We start from the raw sequence: 22592 nt of genomic DNA on the forward strand, positions 1-22592 counted from the left end.
GGGCAGCCGGGGGACAGTTCCTGCGTACAGCAAAGCCTCTGGGGTCAGAGTTTCCCCTACAAGGCTGGCCGGGTGGAGACTGAGGGGCGGGGCAGCGGAGAGGAAAGTTCCTCTGGGCCTGAACTTGCACAGGGGTCTTGGGGTGTGGACAGGCACAAGATCCGGTGGGGGAAGTAGGAACTGGCTGAGGGTGCTGCTGGGGGCTCTCCATTAGCTTCAGCTGCCTGGTTATTTGATAAGGAGCTTGATTAAGGTTGCAGAAAGATAGCAGAGAACCTTGGGAGCGACCAGGGGAATGGCTGACAGCTTGTTCCAGGCCAGCACGAGAGGAGAGGCAGGGGTGGAAAAGATCCAGGTCAAGGCAGGTGCTACGAGGTGCCCAGAGCCCAGGAGCCTCCGGACGCAGGTTTGGAGGCACCGTTTCAGGGGTCATCGGTTTCCAGGCTGGCTGCGGGAGAGGCTGGTTGAGGTGGAGCCTCAGGAAAGCTATGGGTTGTGTGGACATCCCTCGCACGCTGACTCCTTCTTGGGAGCTTGGTGTGCAGCCAGCTGGGTGAGTCCTCCAGGCTGGGGAAGTGGTGCTGTGGCCCTGACTGTGGCCTTTGCTGTCCCGCAGCCACTTGCCTCCTCCTTGTTACTTCGACGCAGTAGCTTTCAGAACGTGGCCCCTGTACCGATTCTCAGATCATAGGTTCTCAGCAGGCTGTGCTGCCTCTCAGGCCACAGCTGTGGGTGCATGGTAGGCCTCCCAGCAGGCTGATTTAATTAGTGAATCCTAGCACTCAAGAGGGAAATTCGGGGAAGCAATGCTTTCTTTCTTTTTGAACTAGAACATGGGAAGGGGAAGGCCTAGAACTACTGGCAGCCACATTGCCACAGTGAGGGGCAGCAGCAGAGCCATCTGTAAGCTGGTGTGATGGAAGCTGCACAGCCAGCGCTTGGGAAGGCCGAGGCAGGGCTGCAAGTCTGAGCCCAGCCTGGGCAACTTAGCAACTCAGGGAGGCTCCACCTCTGTCTCTGTCTCTGTCTCTGTCTCTGTCTCTCTCACACACACCCACACCCACCCACACACACACACACACGGGAGGGGTGGGGCTAAGCGTGGTGACAAAACCCTGGGTTCTGTCCCCAGGGTTGGAAAAAGAAAACCCTGTGGTAGAGGGGAAAGAAGGACTGAATGTGCTGTTTTCAGCTCCTGAAGCCAAGCTGTGCCTGAAGATAATTTATAGATTTATTTAATCAAAGTTCTGAGGGTAGCTTGAAATTTAGGAGAGGCTTGATGAAGCCCTCAGTAATCCAAGGACGCAGGCCTATCTGCCTGCCCGCTTGTCTCTCAGCAGTGTTCGCTTGTCTTGAGGCTGCGCCTCCTCTGGTGTCCGAGTGGCTGCCAGCAGTCACTCTGTTCCTCATAGAGGCAGAACTGGTCTCCCTGATCATCGCTGTGGGACAGGGAAGTGTCTTCCCAGGAGGTCTCTGCAGGCAGCTTCTCAGGATCACTGACCGCACTCACACACTGGGTCTACGCCAGGGGAACCCTGCAGCCCGGGAGCTGAGCCCGCCTGTGTGAGCAGCTCTGACAGGGCCCCTACACCATGTGGGAAATGCTGGGGTCTGGCTGGAGACGGGAAGGTATCTGCTGAGAGGTGCCCAGCCCCCAGTCCCTCAGTCAGCGGAGTGACCACCACTGGCTTCCTGAGACCTCTGCCCTGAGGCACTGCTCGGCAGCACAGCCAGCGAGCTCCGAGCTCTTCTCTGCCTAAGCCTCTGGGCGGTGTCTCTGGGTCTGACTCCAGTTATAGAGTTGGGGAGCCCCCGCTCCAAATGAGGCTCAGAAGTCACTAGGAGACTGGACATAGCTGAGAATGTTTACCCACATCAAGCCCGATGCCTGTTTACTCCAAATGACCCTGACCCTGATGATGGAATGGCCCCTGAGATGTGGATGAGTCGTGTCACTGGGGTTGATGGGCTGTGTTTTGATGTGATGAGTTGGTAACCACTGCTTCATGAATTTGGATCCCATGGCCTCACTAACTCTGCAGTCACCATGTATTTCAATTTAAGCACTATATATATATATATATATATACACACGCTTTATATTTATTTATATTTAAAATATATATTTATATTTGTGATATATATCATATTGAGACAGGGTCTCACCATGTAGTCCAGGCTGACCTCAGACTCACTATTGTGCCTTGAACTCCTGGAAATCCTCCTGCCTCGGCTTCCCAAGTGCTGGGATTACAAGTGTGCATCCCCATCCAGGCAACACCATATGTTCTGATCACATTACTGCCTGTGGCTCAGGGAGGTGGGGCTGAGATTGGCCAGGTAGCTTGTCTCCTTCCAGGGCTGGACTCCCTGATGGCCACTTCCTGGGAAAGGTGACCTTGAGTCCTGCATGCGTCGCCTGCCCAAGGCCACACAGTAGGTAGCTCAGTATGACGGAGACTGGGGTGCAGGCCTCGTACTGCTTCCGGCGGGACTGTCCGTGTTTGTGAGCATTCCTGGCTCTCCTGGGGAGGCCGTGCAAGTGAACACTGCAGGGAGGGGCTGCCCACATCTCAGGGCCCCGCATGCCCCCACCCCGTCTCCCATGGCCAGCATGCTGCGGCTCGATGTGCTTCTGTGAAGTTACTTCCTTGTCACTCCCCTGGACCTGCCTCTTCTTTGGTCGTGGACAGATAATCCACAGTGGTGATATGGCCCCTGCATTCCCAGAACTGACTCGCCAAGAGGGCAGACCGGGCAGTGGTGGCACATGTTCTTCAGAGAGCTAAGGCAGCCTCCTGTGCTGACGGGAGGCGGGGAGGTCACTCTGAAAGGGCCAGGCCCCTGGTGGCTCAGTCTGGTGTTGGCTGCACTGCAGCCTGGGAGCACGGCCGGCAGGGGGAAAGGGAGTGGGCAGGAGCCTGGGCGCCTCAGAGGAGGGCAAGTCAAGGCAGGGAAGGGCGGGGTCTCAGGGTTAACCTGAGCGTCAGAGGACTTTTCAAAAGACTGTCTCTGTGGGGGTGGAACTGACATTCAACACAGTGCGCCATTTCTTTTTTTGTGTGTGTTTTTTTTTTTTTTTTTTTTTTTTTTTCATTTTTATCGGTACCAGGGATCGAACTCACGACTGCCTGCTTTCAAGGCAGGCGCTTATGCCACTGAGCTAAATCCCCAGCCCCCAGTGCGCCATTTCTAAAGTGTACACCGTGATGAATTTTGACTGACGGCCACCTTGGCGAGGACGCAGAGCTCGCCCCTCATCTCCGAGGCACCCCTGCCTGTCCGAGTCAGCTGCAGTGCTCCCAGCCCCGGCCCTGGGCCTCCGTGCTCTGCACTGGCTGTAGATGAGCTCTGCTGTCCCAGAGCTCTGCTGTCTGTTGTGTCCGGCTCCCTTTACTCAGCGAAACGGCCCCGAATTCATCTGTGTTGTTACTCGGTGCATCTGCAGCTTCTCCCTACTGTGGTAATCCACTCCACGCATAGTTTACAACATTATCTCTTATCCTGTTGATGGGCAGCAAGGTCAGTTCTAGTCTTGGGCTGTTATGAATAAAGCGGCATTAGACATTCTTAACTAAATATATCATGATCAAGATATATTGTGAATGTTTACATTTGTAGAAATTCCAGTGAAAGACACATTGCTGGCCTGGGGATGTAGCTCAGTGCCTGCCTGGCAAGCATGAGGTTGTGAGTTTGATCCCAGTACAAAAAAAAGCAGGCACCTTGCCACTGACCTCCTTCACAGTACTCCCCTTGCTGTGATCACACTTATCCCATCCTTCAGGAGGAGTCCTGAACGCCTCTTTCGTCCGTGTCTTTATGCAATGTAACAAAGAAACACAGCGATGCTGCTGCCAAGTGCCACCCGATAGGGAGGCAGGTTTCATCCTCTTCTGCTTTATTCTCAGGGTCTGGCACAGAACAGTTCTGGCTCTTCCCCAAAGTCAAAATGATAATGAAAGGTGAAGGTTTTAAATCAGTCTGGGACCTCAAGGTGGCCGTGACAGCACGGCTAACAGCACTTGCGCGGCTCTGGGACAGGTTTCCACTGGTCTTGGTAACCACCACAGCATCGGAGCATTCACGGCTGGGACAAGCATGTGTCTGACCACACAGGGAAATGCAAGGCGGCTTCCAGGGGCCCCACCATTTCCTTGTTACCAGCACTGCTGGAGTGTCTGTGCCTCCGCATCTCACCAACACTTGATGCTGTCAGCTTTCACCTAAGCCAGGGTAGGGTGGGATTTTCTTGTGGACTGGATTTGAATTTCTACAGAGGGCTTTAACTGTCAGTGGAGTGGCCCCCGACACATGATAGAGTCTCATGTCAGACATCCGCTTGATTGAACTGGACTCTGTTCTTTGTTTTTCTCTTGAGATTCTGGCTCTCTTCACTCCCAGATCATCTTTTCTCCATGCTGCAGCCCCCTTGCAGCAGTTTGGATGTGGTTGGAGTGCGTCTTCCTGAGGTTCATGTGTTGAGCTTGGTTTCCCGTGACAGTGCAGAAAGGTGGTATGGCACCTTTAAGAGGCGAGGCCTGGGCAAAGTCTTTAGGTCATTGGAGACATGCCTGGGGGTCCTAGGGGGTTCCAGTCTCTCTGGCTGCCCCTTTTGATCTGTGATCACTTCCTACCACAAAGGCTGCTGTTAAATTGCACTGGTTGTCAGGCCTTGACGAGGGGCCCAGACACAGGAGCCTCCATAGCTTGGACCCTGAGTCTCCAGAACTAGGGGCAAACGAACCTCTTTTCTTTATAAAGTTGTAGACTGAGGAATTGTAAAAAACAGACTGATACATCCTTACAGAAAGGCCTGCAGCTGCCGTCATTGGCAGGTGGGTTTTTGGGTTCACAAGTGCACATATAGGGAGACCCGGGGACACAGGGCCAAGTCTGGCAGTGTCAGCCCTGAGCCTCACCAAGCCCTGGCACCACACTGGGTTTATTTTCAGAGAGGTATTGCTGGCACTTCTGAGTAAAGCTTCTGTGGTACCCCCTCAAGGGGGTTCCCCCATCCTTGGAGTGCTCAGTCCCTCAAGGCTAGTGGATGTCACACCTTCTCCATGCTCTCTGCCCTCCTCTCTTTGAGGGCTCTGATCTCAAGGCCCTGCTGGCAGCGGCCCTCTCCTGCCATGGCCCACTTTCCTGGGGGAATCTAACTCAAGCTCTGGAGTCGAGGGCGAGGCCAGCTGGTGAGTCTTGCTTCCCTCACTCAGGTGAGGGAACTGTGGGTGCCTCAGTCTCCTCATTTGTGAACTGTGGTGGCTGCACGTCTTCTTCAGGGAGTTGGTGTGAGGATGACCCTCCTAACAGGCAGCGTGTGGCACTGAGTCGGTTCTCCCCAAGCTCTGACCCTCCTGGCCCAGCGGTACCTATGGCCAAGGCTGGGTGTTTTGTCCTGGCTCCTGAGCATCTCGGTGTGGGGCGGGGGTGCCTGTCCCACAGAGGACCTACTGTGTGGCCTCCGGAGCCTCAGCTTTGTCTCACAGCCTGGCTTCCTGCTCCCTCCCTTTTGTCTGTGCCCCTCTCCTCCTGTTCCTCCCTCCTGCTCCCATCTTTCCTTGAGCCCCTTTTCCCCAATCCAGTTCAGCTGAGTTTCCTCCTACTGGTCCTGCCTGACCCTGGTGTCACACTTGGCCTGCTGTGACTGACACCTGAACATCTCTACACCTCACCCCACAAGGTGTGTTGGTGGTGAGTGCCCAGAAACAGTGTTCAGTTGGCTTGGGGTGGAGTGACCCACTGTGTCTACGCCCTTGTGGGTGCCCTGCACAGACCCACCCCCACGCTCCAGCCTCTGCCCCCAGACCCGAGCCAAAAGCTCCCATCATCCCGGTGACCTTGAAGGATGAGGGCCATGTCACAGCCCAGGGCTCTTTGTTTATTTAGATGTGGGTTTTGAAATCATATCTCAGGGACCCTCTGAGAGGCCAGCTGTGCCAGAGGCCAGCTGTGCCACATGGACCTGGATGTGTGTCTGACCCCTGCCTTGAGGCCCTGAGCCCCAGCAGGGCACACGCCGGGCTGTGGGGCCCCTGGAAGGTGGAGGGTAGGTGCAGACATGGGGTTCACACTGCTGTCCAGCAGGGAGTGCAGGCCTCATCTGGCTTCCTCCATAGTGATAACCACGATTCCAAAGTCACAGGATGTGACACACAGGGACAGCGTTCTGGTGGCTCGTCCAGGAGCTAGAGACAGGGGCACTGCTATTCAGAGAGTGAGGCCAGCATTCCTGAGTGCCCAGCAGTGCCACTCTGGGTTTGCTTGGCCCCTGACTTTTTGGGGCACACTTGGTAGGGGTGAGAATCACCCTGATCTCTGCTGCAGTGAGCAGCTGTGACTCAGAGGGACAGAGCCACGGCCCAGGCCTTCACTCAGAAACGGGGGCGAGTTGTCCCACAATGCAGTGGGCATGAAAGAACCCCAGAAGCGTGCTTCGAGTTTCACCAGGGTGCACAAAACACTAAGCTGCACAGCAAGCTGTCTGTGTGTGACCAGGAGCTTGCAGGGCCAGGGTGGGCAGGAGGGAACAGGGGCATCAATAGAGCCAGCAGGGCCCTCGTGGGCTGGCGGCTGGGCAAGGCATCAGAACTCCAAACTCTGCCCCAAAACCCAGCACACGACTAATAGGAAGTGGCTGTGCCCCTCACGGTTGCTCTGAGAAAATCATACAGGAAGAAAGGACTCCCTGGAGAGCAGGCGAGGCCGAGGTCCACAGTCAGAGGTGTCTGCCAGGGCAGGAGGAGCAGGAAAAGTGGGCCTGGATGTGGAGGGCAGGAGCTGTGAGGGTCGCCAGCCTGTGGACTCGAGCTGGGGGCCGGGAAGAGGCCTGGGGCGCTGCTTGCCAGAGGCAGAAAGGCTGGGCTCCCGGCTCCGGGCCTGTGGTTTCTCCTAACTTGGGTTCTACACTGAGTTGTTTAGTCCTCCTCGGCTCTGTAGATGGGGTTTGGGCCCAGCTCACGGGTAGCTTGGGTGTTGGTCACAGTGTCATTTGTGGTACAGTTAGGGCCAATGGGAGGGTGAGATTGGTGCCCTGGAGGTGGCCACATGTGGACTCTGCTTCTCAGACTGAGGATGCCGCTACTAGTTGGGTCCAGGTTGCTGTCCTCGATGGGGAGGGCTGGGGAGGACCCCAGAGTCCCCAGAGCTGTGCCTGGCCATGTGATAGCTTCTGAAAACCCAGCCTGAATAGCTTGTGTTCAAAGTGCTCAGAAGTGTTCCAGGTCTCCACTTTTTTCAGATTTTGAAATATTTCCTTAGACAAAGTGAGGAATTTTGGGGGATGGGACCCAAGTCCAGACTGAAAATCCACTTATATTTCGTGTACATTTACACACATCGCAGGAAGGTGATCTTGTACGCTATGTGAGTGCTCTTGCGTTTTGATTGTGATCTCTCTTGTGAGGTCGGGTGTGGCATTTCCCACACTTTGACACTTTCCAGATTTTAGAGTATTTCTGTTTTGGTTTTTGGGCTAGGGATGTATTAACAAGTGGGAATCAGGTCTCCTTGTCCTTCCCTTTGTGCCACTGCATCTGGCCCTCATACCAACCTGGTACAAGAACACCCCCATTTTACAGATGGGCAGGACAGGGGTCCTTTGGGAAGGTCATGGAAGTCAAGGAGCAGAGGTCAGCCTGGGTGCCAGGCTCCTGCTGGGTCTCGCACTGGCAGCCCCTTCCTGCCAGACGCAGGGCCTGATGGGAAGGCTGTCAGACTGCCAGCACCCCAAGAGGGGGACAGCTGCGCTGGGAACTGCGTCCCAGACCTGCTCTGCCCAGAGCCTCTAATTGCTGGGTGCTGGCCAGCCCGAAGGACAGGATGGTTATTGCAGACCTGGCGGAGTGTCCTGTTCTTTGGGGTGTTGTTTTTTTCCACTGTAGTCAAAACGAGTTTGCTCCTTCCTGCTGGATTGGGCCAGCCCCTCTTGGCAACTGGCATCCGAGCAGAACCCTGGAAACTCTGACCCAGCTGGGCACCCGGAAATGTGCCTGTGTCACTTCTTCAGCAGCTGGGCCTATGGCTGGTGGTGACCTTGAGGCTGTGCTCTAGCCACACACCGAGCCCCAGGTGGGGTCCAGGTCTGGCCTGAGTGTCCTGCCCAGGACAGCAGTGTCCTCCTCCTTGACCTTGGGCCATACAGGGAAAAACTCCCAGCCATTCCCATCCTGGCTCAGGGGAAGGACCTGTCTCTGCACCCACCTTAGATGCCCCAATCCAGTGGCAAGGCCCAGGAATCCAGGAAAAGGACGCTGGCCATGACCCAAGGAGAGTCAGGTATCCGAGGCCTGCTTCTGTCATCTCTAGAACTTTCCAAACCCCTGAACCTTCAGGGTTCCCCAAGAACCTGTTTCAGGGGGAAGAAGCTTGCAGAATACGAGAGTACACTTGAATGGGACAGGAGGAGGGAGTGGAGTGAAGGTGTGGCTCAGAGTTCGAGGGCAAGAGAAGGAGGCCCAGAGGGTGGGAACACTGGGGTCTGGTGACCGTGGAGCTGAGACCGTCCCAGCCCTGCAGGGCCAAGAAAGACACCGGGTTGACCGTGCAGCTGTAGATGAAATGTGCTCCCACTGTGCTGTGATAGCTGATGTCCAAGGTGTACAGCAGAGACACAGCAAACTGGTAAAAGTGTGTGTGTGTGTGTGTGTGTGTGAGAGTGTGAGGCGGGACTGCATAAGTGCGAGTGTGTGAATGTGTTCACCTGGAATACTCTCCCCCCGCCACTCATTCTTCCACTAGTGACTTGGTCTTCGAGGACTCCCCCTCCCGTCTTAGGCTGTCTTGTGTTGCTGTAACAAAATGCTCAAGGCTGGAAACTTTCAAAGAGGTTTATTTGGCTCACGGTTCTGGTCACCAGTGGGCACAGAGAACATGGCACCACATCCTGAGGACACCGCTGACTGCACCATGGCTTGGCAGAGAAGCACAAGGCGTCCTGGCATTGTGCAGGAGGAGGACGCAGGGGAGATGCCAGGCTCCCCATGAGGCCTACCTGTCCCTTCAGCAGCAGAGCTGGTTCCCAGTACTGATGTTAATCCCTTAAGCCTCACCTTCGCCAGGTGCCATGCTGCCACACTTGGGACCAAGCCCCTGGGTGACACACTTCAGCCCTGTTCGAGACAGAGCACCCCACTTCTCCCTGTCCACACTGAGTCTGTTTCCCTCTGCCGCCCGGATGTGGAGCGTCCTGATGCTGAAGTGGTCCTTGGGGTCCTGCATGGAGCCTGTGGCCAGCGATTCAGTCAGTCATCTGGGAACTGTGGAAAGAGGGAAAAAGTTGTCAGTCTGATAGATGAAGGAGAAAAAGGAAGAATACAAAGTGGACAAAGCCAGGCGTGGTGGCTCCCTTAGTCCCCGCACTCTGGGAGGTGGCGGCTGGATGGCAGGTTCAAGCCCAGCCTGGGGGAACAGATAAATAAGGTGGGGGACCAGGCCCTGGGTTCCCTCCCTAGTACCTCCACAAAGGGCAAGACAAGAGGGAGGTAGGGGTGGGGGATGCGCAGGCCGAGGGCTGCTGTGTGGCCACGCTCCTGCTTGCCACGCCAGCCACGCACAGAGGCTTGCTCCTGCCCTTGCCCTCCCCTTTGTGTGGAATGGCCCGTCCCTTCTGGTTTTATGATTTTTCCTTGCTGATCATGCCAAATGTCCTCTCCCGTGTGAACCCCCCCATTCTCTCTCTCATCCAAACCAGCCACAAGTTGTTGACCTGTCCCCGGCTGGGTGGGAGGTGCAGTAGGTGCAGCCCATCCACAAAGTGTCCACTGCTCAGTGTCACCATGCAGGGCCCAGCCTTGTTCCCCGCACGGTCCTCCGGGGCAGGGCCGCTGTCCGATCATGGTCCATACTCAACATGTTCACTGGATCCAATGGAAGCTCAGGTGGTCCAGAAATGCAGCTTCTGAGAGACTCCTGCCCTGAGGGACCAATTTATTTGGTGATTTTATTCAGTGGTCAGAGACATATGACTCCTACAGACAGGGGACTGGCCCAGCCCAGTTCAGGGGACTCTGTCCCGTGCTGAATCAGGACGCTTTGCAGGGAAGAACTATATTTCCCCAGCAGAACTCCTTGACGGTTAAACTGGGCCCCCTGGGGCCCTGCGGTGACTCAGGCCAGTTTTTCCCTTCCACTTCCCCGCTGTGGGTTTTGGAAGACTCTTCTGCTGGGGAGCAGCCTGCAGCCTCTGTTGAGCTGAGGTCAGTTGGTATCCACTGGTCCTGCCCTGACTTGGCCTGGTGCTGGGCTCTGACCCAGGGGAGACCAGGGTGTGGGGCAGGCTGGGGGCACAAGGGCGGGTTCTGGGTCCCCCTGGGTCTGGGTGCCTGGGCCGACCGAGGGCTGTGAGGAGCAGCCTCAGCCCGACTCTTCCCCCCACAGCTCTCTCAGCACCTCTCCCTTGGCCCTTCTGGCCCACAGGCCCTGTGCCCGCTCTGCCCTGTCCTGTTGCCTGGCCCCATGCAGTGGGCCGTCAGAGTGGTTTTGGGCTCTGGGCGGAGGCTCTTCGGGAATCCCGGGAGGCCTCTGGAGAGGGTGAGGAGGAGGCTGAGGGCTGGAGGAACTGCCCAGCAGGGCCCAGTGCTGCCCACGTGGCCCACCTCATGGACCACATCTGCCCCCAGGCCCCGCCTGTCCATGGGCCCGGTCACCCCACTGCTCTGGGCTCCTACGGGGGACCTGCACCTGGGCAGTCTGACTGGCTGGGGACAAAACAGGGCTGCAGGTCACTGCGCTGTCCACATGGGCCTTCCCAAAGCAAGGCCTCGGGAGTAGCTCCTCGTGAGGAAGGGATTTTTTTTTACAGATGGAAGCTCTAATTAAGACATTTGAATGTCTTCCATATTCCTAATTCTTTGTTCTTTTCCTTTATGTAATAGAGACGGTTCTGCCTAGCTCATTACCAGCTGGTCTAGTAAACATCTAGAGACTTTAAGGATATTTTATTTTAATTGCTCAAGCCTCAGGACTGTGGGAACAGGATGGTGGGGGAAGGGCTCCGAGGCAAAGCTCGAGGAAGAAGATACTCCTTGAGACGTTCTGGCTGGAAGACCGAGCTTTGGGTCCGTTTAGGGTTTGGTGCCTCCGGAGCGTTTGACCCTGTCCAGGAAGACAGAGAAGGGTTTGGAGGCTGAGCCGTGGACGGGTTGACAAGAGGGCAGGTTCTCAGCCAGTCACTTAAGCACTTTTCTCCTGAATCAGTGTGGCAAATGGCATGAAAATGTGCCTTATTTTCTAAGTTTCGTGAATCAAAGCCTGGCAGGAGGCCGAGAGGCGAGAGTGGCTGGCTCTGTGAGAGACATGTACACAACATCCTGACGCCGGCTCGGGTACAGCTCCCCAGACCAGGGGCCCCGTGCAGCCTCAGGGAGCAGGAATGGCAAGTGGGTCTGGGTCACCAGCCGGGAGGTGCTGTGGCGGTGTGGCCCCAGGCTTCCCTCTCCAGCAGAGATGCCATTAGCACCATGACTCCAGGGCCCGGGGCTCGCCCTACACATGTGCCTGCGGATGCTGACTTTCCTGGCAGACACAGGGCCCAGGAAGAGGGCAGAAGCCAACAGCTTCTCCTCGGCCTCCGGTGGGGCATTCCCATGTCTGACTCCGGGGCTGGCGGGGTGGGACCTACCCGGCCCCAGGGCATCTCCCTTCTTTCTTGCACTGTGCCTCCTCCTTTAGGAACAGACTATGGCTGTGTCACCCAGGCTGGCTTCAAACTTCTGGGTGCAAAGGATCCTCCCACCCCCGCCTCCAGAGAAACTGGAATCACAGGTGCACACCACCACGCCTGGCTGGGTGTGCGGTTCTTAAAGTGGGTTTTCTCCCTGGAGGGGAGCTGGAGCCGGCTGTCCTGGAGCGTCCATCCTGCTGCTGTCAGTGCCCCCTGGACACCCCACTAGGCCTCTGCCCCATGCCTGGCTGCTCTGGTGTTGGCTGCTGAGTGTGTGGGAGCCAGGCCTGGAGTGGGGCAGCTGGAGCTGGATGGGGCTGAGGAAGCAAGATGGAGATCTGGGCCTGTGGAGAGCCACATGGACCGGTCCCTTGCTGCTCTGCCCCACGTGACATCTCCCCCAGCCCTGTTATTGGTGGCGTTTTTGGTTCAGCTGGAAGAATCTCCCTTGGCCTTATTAAAACCAGGATCCACCGTAAATGTTAATTCTCCACTCTTAACCCACAGTGTGTGTGTTGATGGCCCAGGAGCACTCATTAGGACAGAGTGCTTCCTGGGCTGAGGAAGCCTGGTCTCGTTAGGGAGGCCAGCATAGCCCTGGTAGTACTAATGAGCTGTAAAAGCCACTCAGGAGCAAGGGAATTAGCAGAGAGGGTGTTCAAGTTCCAGAGGAGCCCGCAGCTGGGCGTTTCATGGGGAGGGGCTGGCCCCCTGGGACTCAGGAGCAACCTCCCGCAGGGGGAGTGCCCTGCCCTGCATCTCCCCGGCCTCTGGTTGGGAAAGGGCAGGTGGTGTTGGGTGATGGCCATGCTGGGGCTGCTGCAGATATTGGGTCTGTGGAACTTAAGAGGGAATGTGGACAGTGGCCACTGAGGGTCCAGGCAGAGGCTGGCAGGGGTCCTGGCCTACGGCTGGGCCAGGGAGATGGGTCTGGAGGGAGTGTACTTGGATGGCGGCTGTGAGGCCCACATCGGTTTGTTCTCAGAGACTCCTCCACAGTGATTCTTGAGCAAAGAGGCTCACAGGCTTCCTGAGCCCCTCTACCCAAAGCTCACAGAAGTGGGGACACAATGGGGTACCCAGGGTACCCAGGCATGCCAGGGGGGCAGTAGGCAGCCACTTTCCAAATCCTGGCTTCCTGGGGCAACAGTTTGTGCCCTTAGCCCAGCTCATCAGTATGATCAGCTGCACCCCAAGTGTGGCTCTGTGTCTGAGGCCAGGGGCTCCCCAGCACATACAGGTGGGGAGCAGTGCTGGTGCATCTCCTCTGCAAGGAGCACACCTCTGCTCCTCCTGGTCAGACCCTCCGTGGACCTTCGCGGCTCACAGGCCCCGGGGTGCCCTTCGCTCCCTCTGCACCCCGGACACAGATGGTCTCCGTCTGCACTTCTTCCTCCTGCAATCTTTGTCCCACACCCAGCTCCTAGCTCTCCCCCCTCCTCACTGTAAACCGTCTGCAGACAGTGTCATAGTCCCCAGGCTCGCGACTCCTGGCTCTGGACCCCAGCCCTGGGTTCAGGCGTGGCCCGCTTGACTTCTCCTCAGACCCAGCACTGAGCTTGCCTCCCCAGCCCCTCTGCTCCTCTGCAGACATGGCTCCTCCTGTCGCTCCATCCTGTGTACACACCGCGCTCTGCTCTAGACCTGAAGGGACCTTCACATGGCGTCGTGCCAGGCTCATCTTGGGGTGGCGTGTCCCTGGACGTCCTCCTCCTCCTGCCTATCTTCTGCATGAGAGCCTCTGACAGGCCACAGGGGAGGGGCTGTCTGAGTGCTGGCGTCCAGGGGGAAAGGAGTTCAAAGGATTTGAGACTTCTTGGTGTCTGAGCAATGAAGTGCTGCCTGGCCCTGACTGTGACAGTGTCACAGAAAGAGCTGTCCTGGGTACCGCTCCCTGTCACTGCTCCTATCCATAACGCCCTGCTTACGTTGATTTTACCTCCTGGGACACCCAAACCCCACACTCTTTTCTCCCCAGCACTGCGCCCTGGCCCAGGCTGTCATTGGCCAGCCCTGGACCCTTAGGTGGCCTCTAACTGGTTCCCTCATAGCTTTCTCGTTCGGCCCTCTGCCCAGCCGCAGGCTCAGCGCCTGGCCCTCGATGTGCTTGTGTGAGCCAGGGGTGAATGCAGCTGCTTGCTGGGCTCCACTGGCCCCAGGGAAAAGTTTCGTTTCTAAAGCTATGCAAAGCAATCCAGCAGGATGTTTTGTAGTACAGATCTACTAATGAGAAAAATGGTACCATTTCCAGTTCATTGAGGTTGAAAGTTATATTACCATCATCAAGATCTATTTGAAGTGCTGACAATATTTTAGGTTCTCACATTTGAAATTGTCTTTTCATAGAGGTACTGCTAAATATGGATACAATCCATAGGAGCATGACCTTTTCTCATTTTAAAAAAAATGACATAATCTACATAATAAAAATTACCACTTCAAATGTACAACTCAGTAGTTTTTAGTGTGTTAGTAGATCACTGTATTAACTATGCCATATGACTGTCATCATTAGCTAATTCTAGAAAACTTCCTTCAGCCCCCAAAGACACCCTGTTGTCATCTGTGGTGTACATAAGGACATTGTGACATCACAATATCCGCCACTCCTCAGCTCATGACAAGCAGTAATCTAACTTTTGTCTTTTTGTGGATTTGCTTCTTCTGGATATTTTATGTAAATGGAACCCTATCATAAATGGCCTCTTATGTTTGGCTTCTTTCATGTAATGTATTTTCAAGCTGTAGCAGGTAAAATACTTCGCTTGTCCTATGACTTGGGGATGCCCACTGGATGGCCGTGGGGCACTCTCTGTCCAGTCCTCAGTGAATGGACACTTGGCTCACTTCTGCTTGTTGGCCATGGTGCAAATACTTCTCTGAAAGGCATGTGCAAGCTTTCGTGTGAACACATTTTCCATTTTCTTGGCACAGCTATGGCTTGGGTGTGGTTGGTCCCTGCCAAAGGTCACGTTGGAATCGGATTGCCAGTGTAAGGGTGTTGGGAGCTGGGGGTCTTTAAGAGATGGCCAGGTCATGAGAGCGCTGTCCTCACCAGTGGGCTAATGTCTCTCTTGAGGCTGGCTTAGTTCTCAAGGGAATGGACTAATTCCTCGAAGAACAAGCTGTAAATGGAGCCTCACATCCCGCCCTCCTCATCCACGTGCGCTGTCTCCCACACACGCGCCTCTGCCCTTCTTGTTCTGCTGGGAGTCAAAGCAGCTCGTTGTCTGCACCGAGCGCTGAGCAGATGCAGCCACTGGTCTTGAACTTCTGGCCGCCAGAGCCAGGAGATAAGTCAACCTGTTCGTAAAGCGGATTTTCTAGTCACGGGTATTCTGTTATAGCAATAGAAAGCAGACTACGACTGGTATACTCTGAGGAGTGGATTGCTGGGTGGTCACTTTCTGTTTACCGGAGAAGCCAGCATGCTGCTGTCTACCAGGGCCACACCATTGCCATCCATGCCAGCGATGCACTGGGGCTCATTCTCTATCGCTCGTTTGTCAGCCTTTCCTCCCTCGCTGCTTCCCTCCTTTCCTTCCTGTTTCCTACCCCTTTTCTTTTTAATTACAGACACGCAGTGGATGTGAAGCTGTGAACCAGGATTTGACTAGCATTTGCCTAATGACTGATAATAATGAGCATTTACAAACATCCTTACTGACCATCTGTATGTGTCTTTATAGTTTTAATGTTTGCATTTGCTTTCTATTTATCTTTTCTGTGCAGTAAGAATTGAGATTCATATAACCCTGTACAGGCATCCAGTTGGTCCAGCACCACTGTTTGAAAGACTATCCCTTTCTGGGGTGGGAAGAATCTAAGATGTCCCCTTGAGGGCATGGCAGGGTGGCTGAGTAGATGGGCATGACCTGTCAATCACAGAGACCAGTTGCTCAGCGAGGTTCTGGACACGTGTGCAGATTAGTTTCCGAGCCCTGCACCTGATTCCGAGGATTGGAGAATGCTGTCTTTAGGTCTTTCGGCGTGAGATAAGTGGGCCTTTGATGGGTGGTCTGGATCTGATGTCAGGAAGAGGATGTTAATGATGGCGGCTACTGATGTCACTGCCGCTGCCCTCTCGCTCATTTCTTTTCTTCTTTTGTCTTAAATAAACATTAAACTTCCACATTCATCACTTTCCCTATCCAGTTCTGTGAATGAGACAACAAGAGTTTGGAAATATCCCTGGTCACTCTACCGTCCAGCAGCCTCCTGGTCCAGCATGAGTAGTGGCTCCACAGAGATGCCCACATCCTGATCCCTGGAACCTTGACTGTCGCATCGGATGGAAAAGATTGATTAAGGCACTAGGCAGAGTAAATGTTACTGATCAGCCGCCCTTGAAGCAGCAGTGCTATCCTGGATTATCTGGCAGGTGCGATGAAATCACAAACATCCTCGTGTGTAAAGGAGAGAGAGGCAGTGGAGGGCAAAGTGTTTAATGCGCTAAGAATTTGGTTTACAGTTGCTGACTTTGACAGTGATGGAGGAGTCATGAGCTCCAGAAGCTGGGAAGGGCAAGGGAACAGATTTTCTCTGCAGCTTCTGGAAAATAAGACAGACCTGCTGACACCTTGATTTAACTTGTTGGACTTTTGAACTCTAGAATTGTGTGTAACATTCGTGTTTTTTTAACCACCAATTTGTGGTAATTTGTCCCAGCAGCCACATGAAGCCCATGTAGTGTTCACGCTTTCTGCTTCCTAGCGTGCGCGCCCTGTGTGATGCCTCCCCTTGAGTGTGAGGGAGATGGGTGACTGAGGGCAGTGCCGTATGGCAGAGGGGATCCTGCAGCTGTCACGCAGGTCTTTGGGTGACCGTGGGTTAACGATAAGAAGGATCGTTCTCCAGTGGCCTGACCTCAGGAGAGGTTAAGGAGGCTCAAGGACAAGGAGATTCTTTTGATGTCTTGAACTAAGGACTTCAGGCCTTCAGCCAGAAGGATTTTCTTGGAAGAGGAGTCCAGATTCAAAAAAGGAACTCTATCTGGCTGACAGCATGATTTTATCCTTTTGAGACCTAAGAGAACCCAGGTACACTACGCCCAAACTTCTGCCCTGCAGAAGCAGATGCAATGTATACTTGTATGTGCAGTAATAAATCAGTGCCATTTTAAAGCTGCTACATTCTTACCAATTTGCTTTGTAGCAAGCAGTGGAAAAATAATGCCTTTCCTTGATCCAATTACTTTGACACCTTCATTGAAAATCAATTCAGTGTATGTTTGTCTCTGTTTTTGGATGCTATTCTGTCCCATTGATCTTTGTGCTCATCCCCCCCCCCCCCGAACTACTGTCATTGGATTACCAAAGCTTTTTAATGAGTCTTGAAAATTAGATGCCAGGAGTCTTCCAACTTTGTCACGCTTTTTCAAAACTGTCTTGCAATTTTGCATTTTTATATAACTTTTAGAATCAGTTCTCTCCTTCCCTCTTGAAGCCAGCCACTGTGTTAGAAGCAGCGATTCTGAGCCACCGTGCCACAAAGTGGCTCACGTCCAGGGATGCACAGGGAGTGCTGAGGTGGCAGACGCGTAAGGGATGCCTCTGTGACCTTCAGCAGGCACCACTGCCCGGCAAAGCAGCAGAGTGAGTCAGCCCAGCCACCCCATCTGGAGGAGAGGAGCCACCCAGCCACGGCAGGGAACTTAGCAACCACAAGACACTGCCATTGCTTTACGGTACTAAGCTTTGGGATTGCTAATAAAGCAATAGGATACTGGTAAGCAGGACTAGTTACTTTTTCTACTTTTTCCTGTGTCACTTTTGTTAAATTGTGAGGTTCAAGTAAGTTTTCCATTTCATCTAAATTATTGAATTTATTGTCATAAGCTTTTTGGTAATAGTTATTATTATTACTCTTTCAATATTTCTAGGCTCTGAAATGATTCTTTTCTTCCATTTCAACTATTTTGAGTGTGTATATATAAATGTATGTATACATGTAAACACACAAATATACACACATATACATACACTATATATAAATTGTGTGTCTGATATCATATATAATGCATAACACATATATGATTTTTCTCCATCAATTAAAAAATAAAAGTTTAAAAGATATTTTGTAATTTATATTCTTTTCCTTGATCAGTTGTATTACAGGTTTTTCAATTTTATTAATATGTACAAAGAGATATCTTTTAAAGATTTTTTATTTAAGGAGAAAAAGAAAAAAACAGAAAAAGGGTACAAGTTATACAGAATTAAAAAAAATAAACAGTAGGAAATCACTAGTTGATAGATTACATATTGTCATCTTAGAAATATTTGTTCAAGTTACAAAATTAAAGCATATAAAGTAGACATTCAAACAGTGAGACTGCAAACGTTCTGTTCAATGATCCAACAAAAACTCAGTAATATGGTTATCTATCTTACACACTTAAATATACATGCAGTTATATCGTTTAGAGCACTTTTTTTTTTGGTATTTTTCTTTTTTATCGGTACCGGGGATCGAACTCGCGACTGTCTGCTTGCAAGGCAGGCCCTTATGCTGCTGAGCTAAATCCCCAGCCCCTAGAGCACTTTCTTTTCCTCTCTTTTTTACAATGACAATTACACATTTTGGGTTTTATTGCTCCCACAGTTCTTATTACTTTTTTTTTGAAGAGAATAAAACCAAATGTGACATAACAAAACAGAGTCAGTCAAATCAAAAGGATGGACATAGTACATAATGTAAAAACAGAATACAAGGTGATCAACAATGGTTACCATAATGCCTCTTGCTTTCTTAAAAAGAATTGCCTATATCATCAGTTATAATAAAATTGAACAAAGCAATAAAGAACAAAACCAACAAAACCAAAACATTGGAGACATTACAGGACTTCAAAAGAAGATAATAGTCAAACCAGAATGGGCATCATAGTGAATCTTATTGTCTTCACAGTTGTTGCCTATACTCTCGAACTTGGTACTATCAAGCAAAACAGAATAGAGTAAAATCAGTCAAAATAAGATGGTGAGAACAATACAGGGTTCAAATCAAGTTAATAGGAAATCAAAGTGGGTTACTATAATATATCCTGCTATTTTTTATTTTTTCCCTTAGTTAAAAAGATAAAAATGAAAAAATAATAAAAAAGGGAGATTGAGATAAAAGAGGACATAACAACAAAATAGCACAGGTCAGAACATAACCATTTAAGCAAAATAGTGTTTCACCACAAGATATCCCAACATAAAAGTGGTTACCATAGTGTCTCTTTCCTTGAAATCTTTGAGTATAACTTCATATACTGTAGCATCAAACATATCAAGACAATGTAAAACCATTCAAGAGAATGACAGTATTACAGAATCAACTAACAGAAAATGAACAATGGTTTCTGTATAATCTCCTTGTCTATAGAAGTTTTTGTTTATATTACCACATATAATAAAATCCAATAAGATACAACATGTTAAGACCAATGGAGACAGAAGAACAAAAGCTTGATGGGACTTCAAAACAAGATGATGTTAAATCAGCACTAGCTATTATGATGTCTTGTTTTCTCCAAAATAGCTGTCCCTACCATCCAACCTTCTCTGCCTCATTTCTGTTGAGCTGTTTTTCTGTCATTAGTTGTCAGTTTGTTTTCTTCATTTCGCTTTCTGCTCCATTCATTGTGGCCGCTCTGCCACTGTTTCTGGAATCTTGGTATTTTTCTCTTTTAGAACTGTCCTGCAGTAATCTCTGTAGAATTGGATTGGTGGTTGCAAATTCCCCCAGTTCCTCTTTATCTTGGAAACACCTTGTTTTTCCATCAATTTCTAGGGACAATTGTGCAGGGTATATCAATCTTGACTAGAGTTGTCTTTCAAGGTTTGGATTATTTCACCCCACACTCCTCTAGATTTCATGGTTTGTGCCGAGAAGTCTGTTGTAATTCTGATGGGTTTTCTTTCGTAAGTGATCTGTTTCTTGTTTCTGACAGCTTTAAATATTCTGTTCTTATATTGGATTTCTGGAATCTTGATTATTATATGCTTGGGTGTAGTTCTGTTTGAGTTGTAGGTGGCTGGAGTCCTGTATGCCTCATACATCTGAGTATCTTTGCCTTTTGCTAAATTAGGGAAATTCTCCTGGATTATTTCTGTGAATAGCCTTTGCAGTTCATTTGTTTGTATCCCTGCTTCTTCCTTTACATTTTTAATTCTTAAGTTATAGATCCTCTTATCATCTTCTAGCCTTTGTATTATTACTGCTTGTTTCCTTGTTATTTTTAAGAAGTTTTTCCTTTCATGCTCCCACATCACAAATCTGTCCTCCAGTTCAGATAATCTATCCTTAGTTTCTTTCAAGCTGTTATGTGAGCTTTTCAAAAGAGTTTTTAGTTTCCTGGTAATCTCTTTGAACCTGTTTCATGTATTCTACGTTTTCTCTATTTTCTCCATCAAACAATTCTCCCCTTTTTTTCTGTTCTTCCATTCCACAATCTGTTTTTTCTTGGGAGGTGCTTAGCATTTCTTTAACTATTCTACTTATATCTTGCTTCACTTGGTTAAATATTTCACTTTTGAACTCGTCTATGAGGTCCCGGAGATACTGCTTTATGTCTATTGGTACCTTGCCTGATAGTGCATGTTTTTTGTCCTCATTCTCCTTTGCATTTACCTTTCCTGGATCAGTGTTCTCAGAATTGGAGACTGAGGACCCTTTCTTGTTGCTCCCTCTTCCCATACTTTTTGTTCCTTCCATACAAGCGTATATAGGAGGCCCAGTTTCTTTCTTTGTGGGTTACAGTTTGTTTGAATCGTGCCTGCTAGGTGTTCCCGCCCACTGCAGTGTATGAGGGAGACACAGACTGGGGCAGCCTATGCTGGGCCTGCCCCTCCAGGTCAGTCAATCTGTTGAAGGCTTCACTGCATTAGGGTGCACTGCCAGCCGCAGCGACCTGGTTTGGGCTAGCCTTCTGGGTCTTAGTCCTGCAGCGTCATCCAGGTCAAGCACTCCCTACCAATCCTGCTTGAAAGGGGAATATGTGACTAAAGTCACTGCAGCATCCTGTTTTGGCTAGTCTGCCTGGTCCCAGAATGTCCTCTGTTGGAGCCTTCTAGTCTATGGAAGGGTCCCTGTTCTTCTCACTCACCGCAGGTTGATGCAGGGCTCCCCACCATTTCTGCTCTCTATTCGATTCGCCGATTCCTGCTCTCAGAGCTTTCATGTCTCTATCCCTGCTGTGCCGATTCAGATGCAGCAGCGGTGGCAGGAAATTCAAGTCGCAGTTTCCAGAGGTGCGGGTTCCAGCTTTGGCACTGAGATTTTAGCTGTTCCAGTCGTAGCATTGGGATTGCATTTCCAGTTGGTTTCTCTCAGCTTAGTTCGTTCCTGGGTCATCAGGGTATATCTCCCCTTGCTTAGGACTCCTCACGCCACACCATTCCTGGAATCTAAGCTGGCTATCTCAGAGAGCCTCTGTAGCTGCTGTTATCTATCCACCATGTTCTTCTGGAAGTCCCCAAAGAGATATCTTCAGTTTTGTTATTTTTCTTCTATTTGTTTTGTATTTCATTGATGTTGGCTGTGTATTATTTCTTTCCTTCTCTCTACTGTGGGTATGATATTGTCTTCCTTTTCAGATTGCTAATGTATAAATTCAAATTAGAACTTTTTTGATGTTGGGTATCAAAGCCAGCATCTTATGCTTGCTAAGCAAGTGCTGTACCTCTAAGCTACATCCTCAGTTCTCAAACTGCTCGTTTTTAATCTTTGCTTTTTTCCTATTATGGACACTTAGAATGATAAATTTCTTTCAAAGCATTGCTAAATGCATTCTATAAAAGTTAATGTATTCATCATTATACATTTAAAAAAATATATTACTATTCATACTCCTGAAATAAACAAAACATATAAAATCATCATTGTGAGGTAAATTTTTTTCTGTCTTATGCACTTGAAAATAATGTGTATTTTGAAGTTGTATCATAAGATGCTAAAAATGTTAATTAGATCAAGATCATTGATAGTGTTGTTAAAATCTTTTATATCCTTATCTGTTCTTGTCTCCTTGTTTATAAATTCTGAGACACAGGTGTTAGCATTTCCACTTCTGACTGGGGGATTATCTGTTCCTGTTTTTCTGTTAGTCAGTTTTTGCTTTATAAATTTTGAAGCTCAATTATTAGGTACAAACAAATATCTCACCTTAGTTAGTTTTTATGATTTCCTACCAAGTTCATCCCTTTGTCATTATGAAATACTTGTAAAAGTGCTTTTTATCTTGTGTGTATTTTGTTTTACTTAGCAAGTTTTTGTTATAATTTTCACATCATACCGTTTCCATCCTCTTACTTGCAACCCATCTGTCTTTGAATTTCATTCTCAGATTGCTGGGAGCTCCTTTAAAAAGCTCTTCTGACAATGGCTGCCTTTTAATTAGTGTTCAGCTCATTTATAGTAAGTTGGGTTACGTCTAATATCTGGTTATTTGTTTCATATTTTTTTCATCTGCTTTGTGTTCCACTTCCTCCTTTGCAGTCTTCTTTTGGATTAAGTAAATATTTGGTAGTATTCTTTAAAAAAATTCCTCTGTTGGCATTTAGCTATTCTTTAAAAATTTTTAGCAATTGTTTTAGAAATTACAATATGTGCTCTTATTGTGGCCTACTCAGAATTAATGCTGTTTACTTCACACATGATTATTCACACTTCACAAGTGTGTGTAAGATACTGACAGAGTTACAAATTTATCTTCTTTCCAGCTCTCTGAGCTATTGTCATAATTTCATTTATATGTCTAGTGTAAAGCTCACCGTATAGTTCTGTTACATTTTCTTTGAATAGGTATTTGCCTTTTTAGAAAATTAAGGAAAAGGCTAATGTTTTCGATTTTCATGGTTACTTCTGTATTGTTTGCCATTCCTACCCAATTTCCATCTGTTTCCCATTCTCTTTCTGCCTAAAACTCTTCGTGTGTCTT

At 50.1% G+C, this 22592-nt stretch overlaps 1 long non-coding RNA gene across 1 annotated transcript in view; it reads left to right on the forward strand.

Moving 5' to 3' along the window:
- Positions 1–274: 274 nt before the first annotated feature.
- LOC134471562 (uncharacterized) overlaps positions 275–22592 on the forward strand; it is a 35653-nt gene continuing 13335 nt past the window's right edge. The window contains exon 1 of the long non-coding RNA XR_010041004.1: positions 275–406. This is a non-coding gene — a long non-coding RNA (uncharacterized LOC134471562). The remainder of the gene's footprint in view (positions 407–22592) is intronic.

The sequence above is a fragment of the Cavia porcellus genome, unplaced genomic scaffold, assembly GCF_034190915.1.
Source record: "Cavia porcellus strain 051 isolate PalLab524CR breed Dunkin Hartley unplaced genomic scaffold, mCavPor4.1 scaffold_19, whole genome shotgun sequence".
NCBI lineage: Eukaryota > Metazoa > Chordata > Mammalia > Rodentia > Caviidae > Cavia > Cavia porcellus.